Source organism: Rhineura floridana, chromosome 12 (assembly GCF_030035675.1).
Source record: "Rhineura floridana isolate rRhiFlo1 chromosome 12, rRhiFlo1.hap2, whole genome shotgun sequence".
NCBI lineage: Eukaryota > Metazoa > Chordata > Lepidosauria > Squamata > Rhineuridae > Rhineura > Rhineura floridana.
The window spans coordinates 26353838-26366627 of record NC_084491.1 but is presented as its reverse complement, the minus strand read 5'-3'; the positions used below and the strand labels follow the sequence as shown (position 1 = coordinate 26366627).

Here is a 12790-nt window from a genome sequence, read left to right as displayed (position 1 = left end):
AGGTAATATCGGGTGATTCAGGAAATCTGTCCCAATTCTTTGAGTTGTGATATGGGTTCCAAATGTGTGTCAGTTTTCGTATGAGGAGCAGTAGTGCAGTGGCAAATTCAGAAATGCAGGGCCTTTCATGATAGCCACACCATGGCCCCTCACAACCACTTCCCCTTTGAAGATTGTAGAATAAAATGAGCTTTCAGTCTCTTACTTTGTTTGGAGTACTTTCCCTTAATGATGCAGCGCAACCATCCGTGTAGATGCCCATGTGTTGCCTTTCAGCTAGATCTACTATTTTCTGTGCATGTACATGGGCAAATGTACTAAGATGCTATAAGGTAAGGCGCTTCATTTGCTGAATTTCCCTTCTTGGTTGCCATACTAAGACTAAAGGGGAGTGTGTGTTAGCTACTGAGAAGTGTCTTCTCAGTGGCTGATTTGCCTCCTTTCATTCTTAATGGCTCCAATCAGCAAGAAAGGACACTGAAGACATTGGGACCCTGCTCCCCAAAAGGAAGGGATCTAAGACCCCCAGGGACCCTGGACGATTACACTGCTGGCGAGCCTCTAGTACCTTGCATTACAAGCAACCTGACCTGTGTAATAAAAGCAACAGTCTGAAATTGTGACATGCCCTGGGGAAAGGTAACCCGCTTTTTCCTGGTATGTGTCTTGTCTTCCTGGCTGCATGCTGCAGTGTCCAACTGAAAATGTAGGGAGCAGCCATATGGGTGTGTCCCACATCCACTATATATTTTGGAAAGTGGATTGCCTAATTGGTGTGCATTTAAATATCTCTTAAGATATTGTTACTAAATTTTGCAGGGTGGTTCTGAGATCAAGGAGTGGGTTTTTTTTCTGTGTTTGGACACAGCAAAAGACTATTTTGAATGGTGGACTGAACCTTTCAGAATTGTACTGGTTTCAAAGCTGCACTGATTTGGGGGTTTCTTAGCATTCTTGACCAGTGCTGAGTATGAGGCTGCTAGTGTACTATATTTAAGTTAATATTTGTATCGATCACTTTCTTAATAGATAGGGGGAACTTTATCTAACTCAGGTCACCCAATGAAATAAACTAGCAGTAGACTTAGATTACATTTAATATTTATGCTAGGACTGTGCACTGGGTTTGGCCCAAGCCTGAAGTGAATCTATTAGGTTTATTACTACTGTTGAGATTTTAATGTTTTAATGTATTTGTATGTTTTTATTCTGTACGTTGCCCAGAGTGGCTGGACAACCAGCCAGATGGGCGACTAATAAATCTAATAAATAATAATAATAATAATTATTATTATTATAATAATTATTAGATTTATATCCTAGATCTAGGGGTTTCTGGGCTTCACCTGAGTCAGGTGGAGAGAGTTTTGGATTGCTCCAGGTTGAGTTGGGCTGCCCGGAGTGATTTGTCAGTGGGCGGAGCATCGGGTAGGCAGGAGAAGCCGGCGTCAGGCAGGATAAAGGAGTGGTTGAGTGGGAAGAAAGAGAAGCAGCAAAATAAAAGCATAAGAGAGTAGGAGGGACCTACTGAGCTGGCTGCGTCTTCCTGGGAGAAGGTAGGGGTGGTGGTGGTGAATGCCTTTGGATGCAGGGTTCTCCTTTCCAGCATGACGTATGACGTCTCCTTTTTGCCTTGCTGATGCTCTGCCCCCCCCCCGAAGTAGCTGTTTTGTGTAGGATTCAATCCTGCTGGGTGGCAGGTGCTCATTCACAAGAAGAAGAAGCACCCCATAGGATTGATGCCTCTGTGCAACAGCTGTTGAACACAGGCATCAATCCTAAAGGGTGCGAGGTGCTGATTTGCAAGTGTGCTTGCAAAAGGGCCCCCTGCATGGAATTGAACCTCTGCTCTCAAGCAGTAGGGGGGGAGGAGATGCAACGTCTCCTTCCCCTTCCCTATAATATGTTTCATTCTTTTTTAAAAAAAACCTAATTAAATATTAGCCTCGCCCCCAAATGAGTTTGGGATGAGATCTGGATGGGTAGTCCCTAGGTTGGCCAGGGGCAGGTGGGCCTGATCCAGAGGGCCCAGATCACAGACCTGGGACAGGGCCTTGAGGCAGGGCTGCTATGCACAGCCCTGATTTATATCCTGCTTTTCTGTTAAAAAAAAAAGATTGAAAGCAGCTTTCAATGAAAAACAACAAACATGCAATATTAAAAACACTAAAACTGCAAAATCAGTATAAGAATACCAAGATTAGCACTCCTTTGTTTCACTTGCTTCTCTGCCTGATGTTTTCACCGTAGCAGAGTTTCTAGGGCTCTGACCCAACTATTCTAAAGGATCACCCCCAAGGGTTGCTGCCCTTTTGGCAGCTGCCTTAAGGCTCCTTCTTTGCAGCAGCTCCTCATTTCTGTGGTCTCCTCCAGGGTGTTCTTAGCACCTATGACAACAATCTCTATAATGTTTCTAATTGCTGTCTGTGTTATCATTGGCTGGCTAGCTGCCCACCCAATCTTTTCTTAACCTGTCAGGCAATAACAAGCCACAGCAAATTCAAGGCAGACAAAAAGAAAATACTTCTTTGCATGGCACACAATTAATTTCTGTAATTTGTTGTCACCAGGTGTGGTGGAGGACTTTGGCTTCAATGGCTTTAAAAGGGGAATAAGGCATATTAATGAAGGAAAGATTTATCGTAGGCAGTCAACTATGATGGCTAAATGAAACCTCCATGTGCTAGGGATGGATGAGAAATTCAATTCAGTTCGCATTCCAAGCCAAATCTATAAAATTTGCACTTTCCAAAACAGTTATGAGAACCAAAACACAGCCATCTTTTGAAATCTGCACTTACTTGAATTTTGCAATTCAGTCCACCAATCAAACAAAAATGCATATGTTAGGGGAAGGTGTTCATAAAAGTGAATATACGAGTGAAAATAACATAAAATGCATTGTATAATGAGAAATTGTTTGCAAAAATGGTACACTAGTCAAAACTGCAACAAGAATCTGTTTATTAGGAGAAATTTGCACTAAAATACTGGAGAATTTTCATGAGGATTTTTTTTTAAAAAAAATGCAAATCGCTGCAGAAATGTGGAGAACTGAATTTAAGAGTAGAAAAGTGAGAAACTGAGAGAACCAAATTTACAGATCTTTCCATCCTTACCATGTGCAGAAGCAGACTACCACTGGAAACCATTTGGGAGGGGGAAACAATGGGGAAGGCATATTGCTCTCATGCTCTGTTGTGGACTTCCCAGAAGTACTTGGTTGGCCACCTTGTGAAACAAAATGCAGGATTAGGTGGCCATTAATCTGATCCATCAATGTTCTAATGTTCCTTAGGGTGGTGTACACAGGGCTATCCAACTACCCAGCCGCCCTGGGCTCCTGCTGGGAGGAAGGGTGGGATATAAATCAAATCACAACAACAACAACAATAATAATACATCCTTGTGTTAATCCTATGAGACGTTAGATGGAGGGGTGTTAATTTGACCATGGTCACCCCAGCTAATTGCATGGACTTTAATCCTCAAAGAGTTGAATTTAGGACAAATTTCATACAATCCACTTGAAGCCCGTTTGATTCTCCATACCACTGCGGCATGCATGTATGGAGTCAGGGCCAGCTCGAAAGGGCAGCCAGGTGGGGCCCTGGCCGAGGGTCCCCTGAAGGGCCCCTCATGATGGTAGGGGAGTAGCGTTCCTCTTCCACTACAGATTGCAGGGAGGGAGCTGCCTGCTGCTCTCCCTCCCCCCCACCTGCTCGTCTACTCCCCCTCCCCCCACCCGCTCCCCCTCCCCCTGCCCATCCACCCTCCCCCACCTGCTCACTCACTTGCTCCTGTTCCCCACTCACTCACTCACCCACCTGACCTCCCGCTCCTCCGCCCGACCTCCCACTCCTCCACCCGACCTCCCACTCCTCCACCCGACCTTCCACTCCTCCACCCGCCTGGTAGGTAGGTAGGTAGGTGGGGCATGCATGCATGAGGGTGCCAGGGCCCGGGGCAGGCTGGTGCCCAAGGGCCCCAGCATGCCTGGGGCCAGCCCTGTGTGGACTGTAGTTTTAAATGTACATCAGATTTTAAAATCAGTTGATTACTGTGTGGGAGGGATGGGGGCCCGTGGCTCTCCAGCTATTGCTGGACTCCAACGTTCAATAACCCTAACAATTGGCCTTGCTGGATGGGGCTGATGGGAGCTGGAATCCAACAACACCTGGAGGACCACAGGTTTCCCATGCTTGCCACATGGGAAGCTGGATTTACAACTGCATTTCATCACTTTTTTTATTCACCATTTTTCTGCCCTTAAAAAAAAAAATTGTACATATGTGGGAATAGAATTTTTTACACCTTAATCATTCCCCCCTCCATGGAACTGTGCTTGTGGTTTCTTTAAGCAGACAATCATAGCTCCGTTACACAGTTCCTCCTCTTTATGAAAGCTGCTAGCTACTGTTTGTGAATTTGTCCGTTTACTCAGTCTTGACGAAACTGTCCTCGATTGCTGACATTGACAAGAACAGTTGAAATAAGAGTGAAATAAATTTACAGAACAGTACTCTGGCTCCTCACCTGGGTAATAAAAATAATAAAAAGCCAACTAACCAATTAAGACACTTACCAGTCAACCATGCACATACGCGTCCAACTGCCAGCCTGCTGAGAACCCATGCTATGAGTTACCAGGACTGGGCTCCACCATGCACCCAATGGGGACTGGATGCAGATGTCAGAAGCCACAGCATCAGTGCAACAGGCACATCATTTCATAAGAACATAAGAAACTGTCTTATACAAAGCAAAGGCTCCTACTGCTGCCAGTCACCGTACAGCCAATAGTGATCTAGATGGACCAATGAACTTACTCAGTGTAAGACAGCTTCCTGCGTTCCTGGAGTCAAATCATAGGTCCATCTAGCTGGATATTGTCTACACTGACTGGCGGTTGCTCTCCAGAGTTTCAGGCAACAGTCTTTGCCAGCCCTATTCACAAGCCCAGGGACTGAACCTGGGAATGTCTGCATGCAAAGCAAGTGCTCTGTCACTGAACCAGCATGGCCAATGCTCAGGGATGATGGGAGCTGTAGTCCAATAGCATCTGGAGGGCTGCTGGTTCCCCATCCCAGCAAAATGGCATTTGAAGGAATGAGGTCTGCCTGTGACCTTGGAGAGCTGCTGCCAATCTTTGTGCTTTTTGGATCAGTCACCTCACATAGGACATTTTCTCTTTATGACTATACGGTGCACTGTAGATATGGTTGAGCATACTGCAGGCTCCTTCTCATCCATGTGTCTTTCTGTCTGGAACTCAATACACTGTATGTTCTGTCTTCAATCTGTCACAACATCAACAGTTTCAGCTGTGGTAGGGGAGCAAGGGAGTCAATTACATTTAATCTACAAGCTTACAAGCCATCTGTGGAATCTGGTTCATTAGCTCAGGCTATAAAGACTCTAGCTTTTGACTTACCTGTTGAGTCTTTCACTTGGTGGGGAACCAGGTGGACCTTACTTAAGCAGAAATACATTCAGGGGTGTAGTCGTCCAGGGTCTCAGGGGATCTTAGACCCCTTACTTTTTTTGAGAGCAAGGTCCCAGCAGGGTCCCTATGTCTCTAGCATCCTATGAGACAATCATCATGAAAGGGGAGTGTGATAGCCACTGAGAAGAGTCTTCCAGCATTCTTTCTTGTCCTTTCCTGCTGATTGGAGCCAATCAGAGTAGAAAGGAGGTGAGTCAGCTACTGAGAAGACTCTTCTTAGCAGCTAACACTCTCCTCTTTCGTGCTTATTGGCTCCTAGGCATATATGTGTTGTTGTGGAAGAAGGAATTAACAAGGATCTTATTCTCAACCCAGCAGCAAAAAAGGGGGCGTGACTGTGACTAACATGAAGGGACCCTGCACTTCTGAATTTGCCATTACACTACTGACTACTTTCCTGTTGTTTCAAAGGACATTAGGCTGGAAGGAAGCATACTGTCTGGCATCTAAACTGCTCCTTGCTTTTACATCCTAAATGCATTTGTGGGTCTTCCTGAAGCTCTTTCCCTTACATAAGCTCTCTGGGGCCTTGTTGGGTGTTCTTGTTCAAAATAGTGTGAGCTGTCTGCTATGTTGTAGACTAGGTGTTTAATTTATGGTGCAGCTGCCAACAAAGCCTTTGTGTCTCATCAGCTAAATACTTGGACTTGAATAATTCTGTGCCTTAGTTGCATCAAGTGTTTACAGGTGTCCTTCCTCTTTTTTTTTTTAAGCAACATCATCATCCACTGTGCAAAGTCTACTAGCTGTAGTATGATTAATGATGAGGTCTGCTGATCAGGGAGCTGTGAAAGAAATCATCTAGGTTTTCATTAAGCAGTTAATCCTGCAAGATAAAATGCTATAGAGAAAACAAAGGTGATTTGGACAGCAGTTGGTGGCTGGTGCCCATTGGGACTGGTGGGGTGGAGGTAAGGATGGAGTTTGCTGACTAGTTCCGATCCGCTTGTATTCCGATAGTCTGTTGTTCAATCCCAATCCGCCTTTTTTTGTCCCTGCTTGCCTTTGCACTTGCTGATTCGGTCTGCAGCTGTTCTTTTGGCGGTGAAAAAAAATTATGTATTTTTTAACATAAATGCTTATGTAAAACCAGGGAAGTTAATGGATATTAGTGATTGTAATTACAAAGATAATTATGTAAAATGGGGGGATTTAAAAAAAGCCATTCCGATTATAGCTGCAGCCTGCCGCAAGAAATCAGTGCCGGTCCGAAAAGACAGCGGATTGTCGGATTCAGTCAAAATCCGGTACTACATCCGATTTGCTGGATATTCTCCCCCATCCCTAGGCAGAGGGCAGAGAGGCCAACAGTAGGTGGAGCCAGCGCCAATGACAGGCAGAGTCATAGAATCATAGAACAGTAGAGCTGGAAGGCACCTATAAAGCCATCAAGTCCAACTAATTTTGCTCAACTAATTTTGCTCCCTGTCCTCCTCCTTGGTGTAACATTGAGACTAACCAGTGCCACCCCATGGACTATTCTAACTAAGAACGCAGGCAGGTGGAGGCTGGCTGAGGGCAGAATGAGGTTGATACTGGTCCATTCACCCTAATGGTAACATCCATTACAAATAAGCAGATGGTTTTTAACCATGTTAAAGCCATAGTTAAATCGCATGACCTCCCAACTGGCGTTACTTAATTTGTTTGATGGGAATAATACAGACTTTAAAAGCAAAGAACTAGTTAGGCATCTGTTGACAGCCGCTCAATTTACCCTGGCCAGGTTCTGGAGGGACCTTATTGGGGCCACAGCTGACTATAGGCATAAAAAAATCTGGCAACTGGCAGTGGCGGAAAAAGCACTGCCAAATTAAAGGTATTGAGGGGGCTAGCAAAAACTGACTACTTTATAGGAGAATAGTATAGTTTCATTGCTTTTGTTAATGATGATTCCTCCAGCACAATATACACGGATATGGAATGTTTGACCACATTTATTATATTAATCTTGGTCGGTGCCGATACGCATTAGGAAGTGAATGGAAATTGGTAATGTGATGTCCCACTCAACAGCTTGAGCCACAAGATGGTCTAACTCCCAGCATATAGCAAATCACTGGCTATATAACATTCGACAGCTTGAATACCTCTTTAAATACATACCTGAATGGCTTCCTTTGCAGGGTTTAGTTAATTAAATAGTTTTGTGGTTTAGTTCTAGTCAGGACTGGCACCAGGCATGACTGGGCCTGGGCCCACGGGACCCGCCAGCACACCCCGCCTACCTCTCCTCTCACCTTGAGTGAATGCAATACGTGCTGCCATCAATCAAGAGGGCAGCATGGACTTCCTTAAGGAGCTGATGTCCCTGCAGCCATCTTGGTTGGGCTCCTACTGGGAAGAAGGGGAGGATATAAATAAATAAAATAATAAATAAATAAAATAAATAAGATGGTGGCAGGGGTGTCAGCCCTAGTGCTGGATTTAGGCATAAGCTAAACAAGCTACAGCTTAGGGCCTCACAATCCGCAGGGGCCTCAAAAAATTCAGAATTTTTTGGGGGGCTTTTAAAATTTTATGTGTACTGAATATATATATATATCTGGTGTAATTTTTTAACAAAGGGCCTCCAAGCTTTATATAGCTTAGGGCCTTACCAAGTCTAAATCCGGCACTGGTCAGCCCCTTAGGGAAGCCTCCACTGCCATCTTGGTTGATGGCAGGCATGTGGACACAACGTTCACAGCAACAGGAGATTTAGGTGGGGAGTGCATGCAGGCTTATTAAAGCCTGTGTAATCTGTATGGGGGGTGCCTGGGAGCTGCCTTTCTGCTATCTGTGGCAGGGTCAGGAGTTGATGCTGCCACAGAGCACGTGCGCTACCCTCCGAACTTCAGGGGCCCCTCTGGGCCGCAGGGTCCCTCAGCCAGGGCCCTACCTGGCTGCCCTCTGGCACCGGCCTCGGTTCTAGTTAATGTATGGGAGAAATTGAGAGGGACTCCTAATATCAACAGCGATAAGTGTAAAATGACTTGGTATAAACCATTACCTGTAAACAGTATATCCTGTGGCATTTTTGTTGTGGCTGCTTTATATTTTTCTGGAGTCAATGTAGATCTTTCTTTTTATGTAACATAAAATGTTAATAAAATTATTTTAAAAAACAAAACAAAACAAGCAGATAGCAGGGGAAGAACTATCGTTAGCATTGCATTCTTTGAGATATTCTGGTTATCAAGCCATACAAGTAAAATTATTTCAGTAGGGCCCATCTTCTTGCAAAACCTAGAGGCACCTATATGATGAAATTGCCATTTGAATAGAAGCTTTGTTTATGTGTGAGCAGAGAGCCCCCCCCCCCGCAATGATGTCAACTTAACATTCAAATGTGTTATAACCTTGATAATGGTGGGGAGAAATCCTTTTGAGCTCAACAGGCAATTGCAGTGGGTGCCACTAAAGTTCACTTGTTTATAGTACTATTTTGTAGATAACGTTAGTAATCTGAGCCTGTTCCACAATGCAATTATAGGTGATGGGGATCGTAGCCTCAAGCTGGCTGGTATTTGGTGAGCAAGGATGTCATTTTAGATTAGATGTGGATAAATACGTTGTTTTTCTTCATAGTAATAGCACTGCTCAGAAATGAAATCTCTTATATGCACTTACATGGGAGTAAGTCCCATTGGAATTAATGAGACTTAGTACTGAGTAGGCATGCATAGGATTGCACTGTTTAAATATCTTAGCCAGAACACAGAGGTGTAGGGGGCTAATGGAGAATCCATCTGAATCTCAGTACTCTAGAATAAAATGGTTCCATTCACGTTATTTCCTTTGGGCAGGGGACAGGCCTCCAAACATTTTGAAACTACACATTTTGTCTTGGAGAAATGAAGTCCTGATTCATGCATTCAGAAAAGCATGTGGTATATTTCACACTGGACTACCTATAGTACTTCAGATGGGAGTGTTTGTTTTAGCAACACAAAACTATGTGCACATGAAAAGCTATGGTGTTGTGGGTACTGATGTAACCCGGCCTTCTTTCTAAGATGCCAGCTTTCCATTTAGCGATGTTTGCGTGTGTCTTCTCCCCCTCCCCCCCTCCCCCCCTCCCAATTTGCAAGAATACTCAGACATGCTATTTCTGCATATTTGAATGGGTCCTGAAAGTTTGTGATCTCTTGATGTTATGCTGGGCTAGAAAAGAAAAAGACAGGAATATCCCTACTTTAGGAGCCCATCCACACTATCAGTTAAGAGCAGTGTCATGCCACTTTAAACAGTCAATCCCTCTTACCAGGGAACTCTGAAAATTGTAGCTCTGTGAGAGGAATAAGGGTCTCCTAACAACTCTCAGCACCCTTCACAAACTACACTTCACAGGAGTTTCTGGGGGGAAGCCATGGCTGTTTAAAAGTTGTATGTATGACACTGCTTTAAATGTATAATCCAGGTAGAGCCTAGATGTTTATACTATGCAACTGTTCCCATCCCTGCATAAACCAAATAGACCTGTTAGTTTCGTTCAGAGGAAATAAGCAACGCTTTCTTCCCTACATCTTAACTGTCTTTTTTTAAAGTGGAGTCAGAGAGTATCTGTATGTTTAGAGTAGGGACCGAAGACTTGGTCACATTTGTTTTTTTCAGTTTCTCCTTTTTCATATCTTAAATCCAGTCCTCCAGGTTTCTGCAGCAATTTGTGATATTTTTTCTAAAAAACAATGTTCATGAAAATTCTTCAGCATTTTAGTGCAAATTTCTCCTAGTAAACACACTTTTGTCTACAGTTTTGACTAATATACACATTTTTACAAGCAATTTCTCATCAAAAAAGCATTTTTGTTTGTTATTTTCGCTCATATCTTCATTTTATATACATTTTCTGTTTACACATGCACATTTTGTAAACGTTATTCGGATGGAGAACTGCACTGCAAAATATGGAGAAGTATATTTCATATTGTTTCGGAAAGTGTGAATTTGATAAACTCAACTTAAAAGACAAACTGAATAAAATTTCTACCCCAAATTTCTAACTTAAGAGTGACTTTAGACCTTTTTCTTTTTCTCAGCTTTTCTCTTTTCAAGTCTGATCCTGGAAGAGATCCTTGCAGGGAAAAATCTCTGGTGAGAGCAGTCATTCAGTGCAGGCAAGGGGAAGTGAAGCTGAACAGAGAGGGGTATGTTCTGGATCTCTGTAAACAAATACCTGTTTGAACTGCTACTGTGGAAATATTTTTTACAGTTCCATGGCTATAATATTAAAAGAAGAGAGCAGGAACTATCCTTGGAGGTTGTATTGAGTATTTTAGAACAAGTAACAAACCCCCAAACTTCTATGGGGCATACTCAGATGGACTTTGGACTGTTGTTGTTATTAATTCAATTTATTACCTAACCTTCACCACAAGGTCCCAGGGTGGGTTACAGCAATGTAAAAATACAAGATTAAAATCAGTTTAAAACATTTATTTATTTAAATTAATATCCCAGAAGGAGCCCAGAGCGGCAAGCAAAAACACCCAAAGCACTCTAAGACATCTTTAAAACAAAAGACTTTAAAATATATTAAAACAATCATCTTTTAAAAACATTTTAAAACAAAACAGCTTAAAGATATCTTTAAAAAAAACAGCTTTAAAAACATTTTAAAAGCAATTCCAAAACAGACTGGGATAAAGTATTGACTTAAAAGTCTTGTTGAAAGAGGAAGGTCTTCAGTAGGTGTTGAAAATATAACAGAGATGGCGCCTGTCTAATATTTAAGGGGAGGGAATTCCTCAGGGTAGGTGCCACAACACAAAAGGTCTGCTTCTTACATTGTGGAGAATGGATCTCCTGATGAGATAGTATCTGCAGGAGGCCCTCACCTGCAGAGTGCAGTGACTGAATATATAAAGAGTACAACAATCTTTCAGGTTTCCTGGTCCCAAGCTGCATAGGGCTATGTACACTAAAACCATTAACTTGAACTTGGCCCAGTAGCTGATGGGCAGCCAGTCATACAATAGACATGCAATCAAAATAATAGAGTGGGCCCTAAAATATATATATATATATATCAGATGTGAAAGGCCAGAGTAAAGAAATGCATCTTCAGCATATGGTGAAAGCTATACAGTGAAGGTGCCAGAGATGCACATCAGCTGGAAAGGAGTTCCACAGCTTTGGAGCTGCCACAGAGAAAGCCCTTTCCTGGGTTGCCCCGAGCTTCTGGGGCCAGTGGAACTCCCAAGGGGACACCCTCTGTCCATCTTAACACCTGAGAGGGTCTATAGGAAAGGAGATGGTTTTGCAGATGTTTTAGTTGCCTTTATGTTCCCTGATACCTTGCTTATAGTTTGGGGGGGGGGAGAGAGGCTTTCCAGCAGCTGTTTTCCAATGAAATCAAAATAATTTCCCTCCCTCTTGCTAGCTATTGCTATAACCTTCTCAGAAATGTTAATCATTATCACCATATAGACTTGATAAAACCCTCTGCATAAATTAATGTTCCCTATCATTGAAGTGCTTTCTTCTTATCCAGAAAGCGTTTCTTATCCAGAAAGGGGAAAAATCATTCTGCTGCCTTTGTGTGAGTTAGAGTATCTTTGACTAGAGGCAGACCATCCCCCATCCCCAAGACTTGGAAGCAATTTGAAAGAGGAATGGCTGTTTCTTATTATTTTTTATTTAGGAAAGTTCTTATGTACTGCCAGCTCATACAATATAACATGGCGGTGTACAACAATATTTAACATAAAATATTAAGTACCATACAGACAGTTTTAAAAAGATCATTAAAATGACTGGCTGATAGAAAAAAAAGTTATATAGGCCTGTCTGCATTAAAATGTCTTAAAGAGACAGCTGAAAATCAAAAGTGAAGGTGCCTGCCGAATCTCTGCTGGAAGAGTGTTCCACAGCGTGGGACAGCATGGTGTAACATGCCCTCTTCCCAGGGAACTCTGGGAATTGTAGCTCTGTGAGGGGAATAGGCATCTCCTAACAACTCTCAGCACTTTTCACAAACTGCTGTTCCCATAATTCTTTGGGGGAAGCCATGACTATTTAAAGTGATATGATACTGCTTTAAATGTATAGTACAGATGGGGCCAAATTTGCCATAATATAAGTGAGGCTTCAATTTGGTAGCATGGGTTACACAGAAGGACCAGGTAAATTGGGGAAACTGGTTAGTTATTGAAGCTTTTTAATTGCCATTGCTTCTGCAGCATGGAGCACTGTGATCAGAGGTGGTATGTAGTTCTAATTGCATTTTAATGATAAAGATGTATATACCATTGTCTTTATTGCCTTTTAAAACATCATTGGCTATGGATGGTTAGAGATCAC

The 12790-nt window shown here is 42.9% G+C and overlaps 1 protein-coding gene across 7 annotated transcripts in view; it reads left to right on the top strand.

The window, feature by feature from the left end:
* Window positions 1-12790, top strand: part of PKNOX2 (PBX/knotted 1 homeobox 2) — a 467254-nt gene that overhangs the window by 96907 nt on the left and 357557 nt on the right. For 2 of the 7 annotated variants that reach the window (XM_061592843.1, XM_061592841.1), the window contains exon 3: window positions 10528-10635. The exons of the other annotated variants lie outside the window; for them this stretch is intronic. The gene's annotated coding sequence lies outside the window, so the exon portion shown is untranslated. The remainder of the gene's footprint in view (window positions 1-10527; window positions 10636-12790) is intronic. 7 annotated transcript variants of the gene reach the window in all.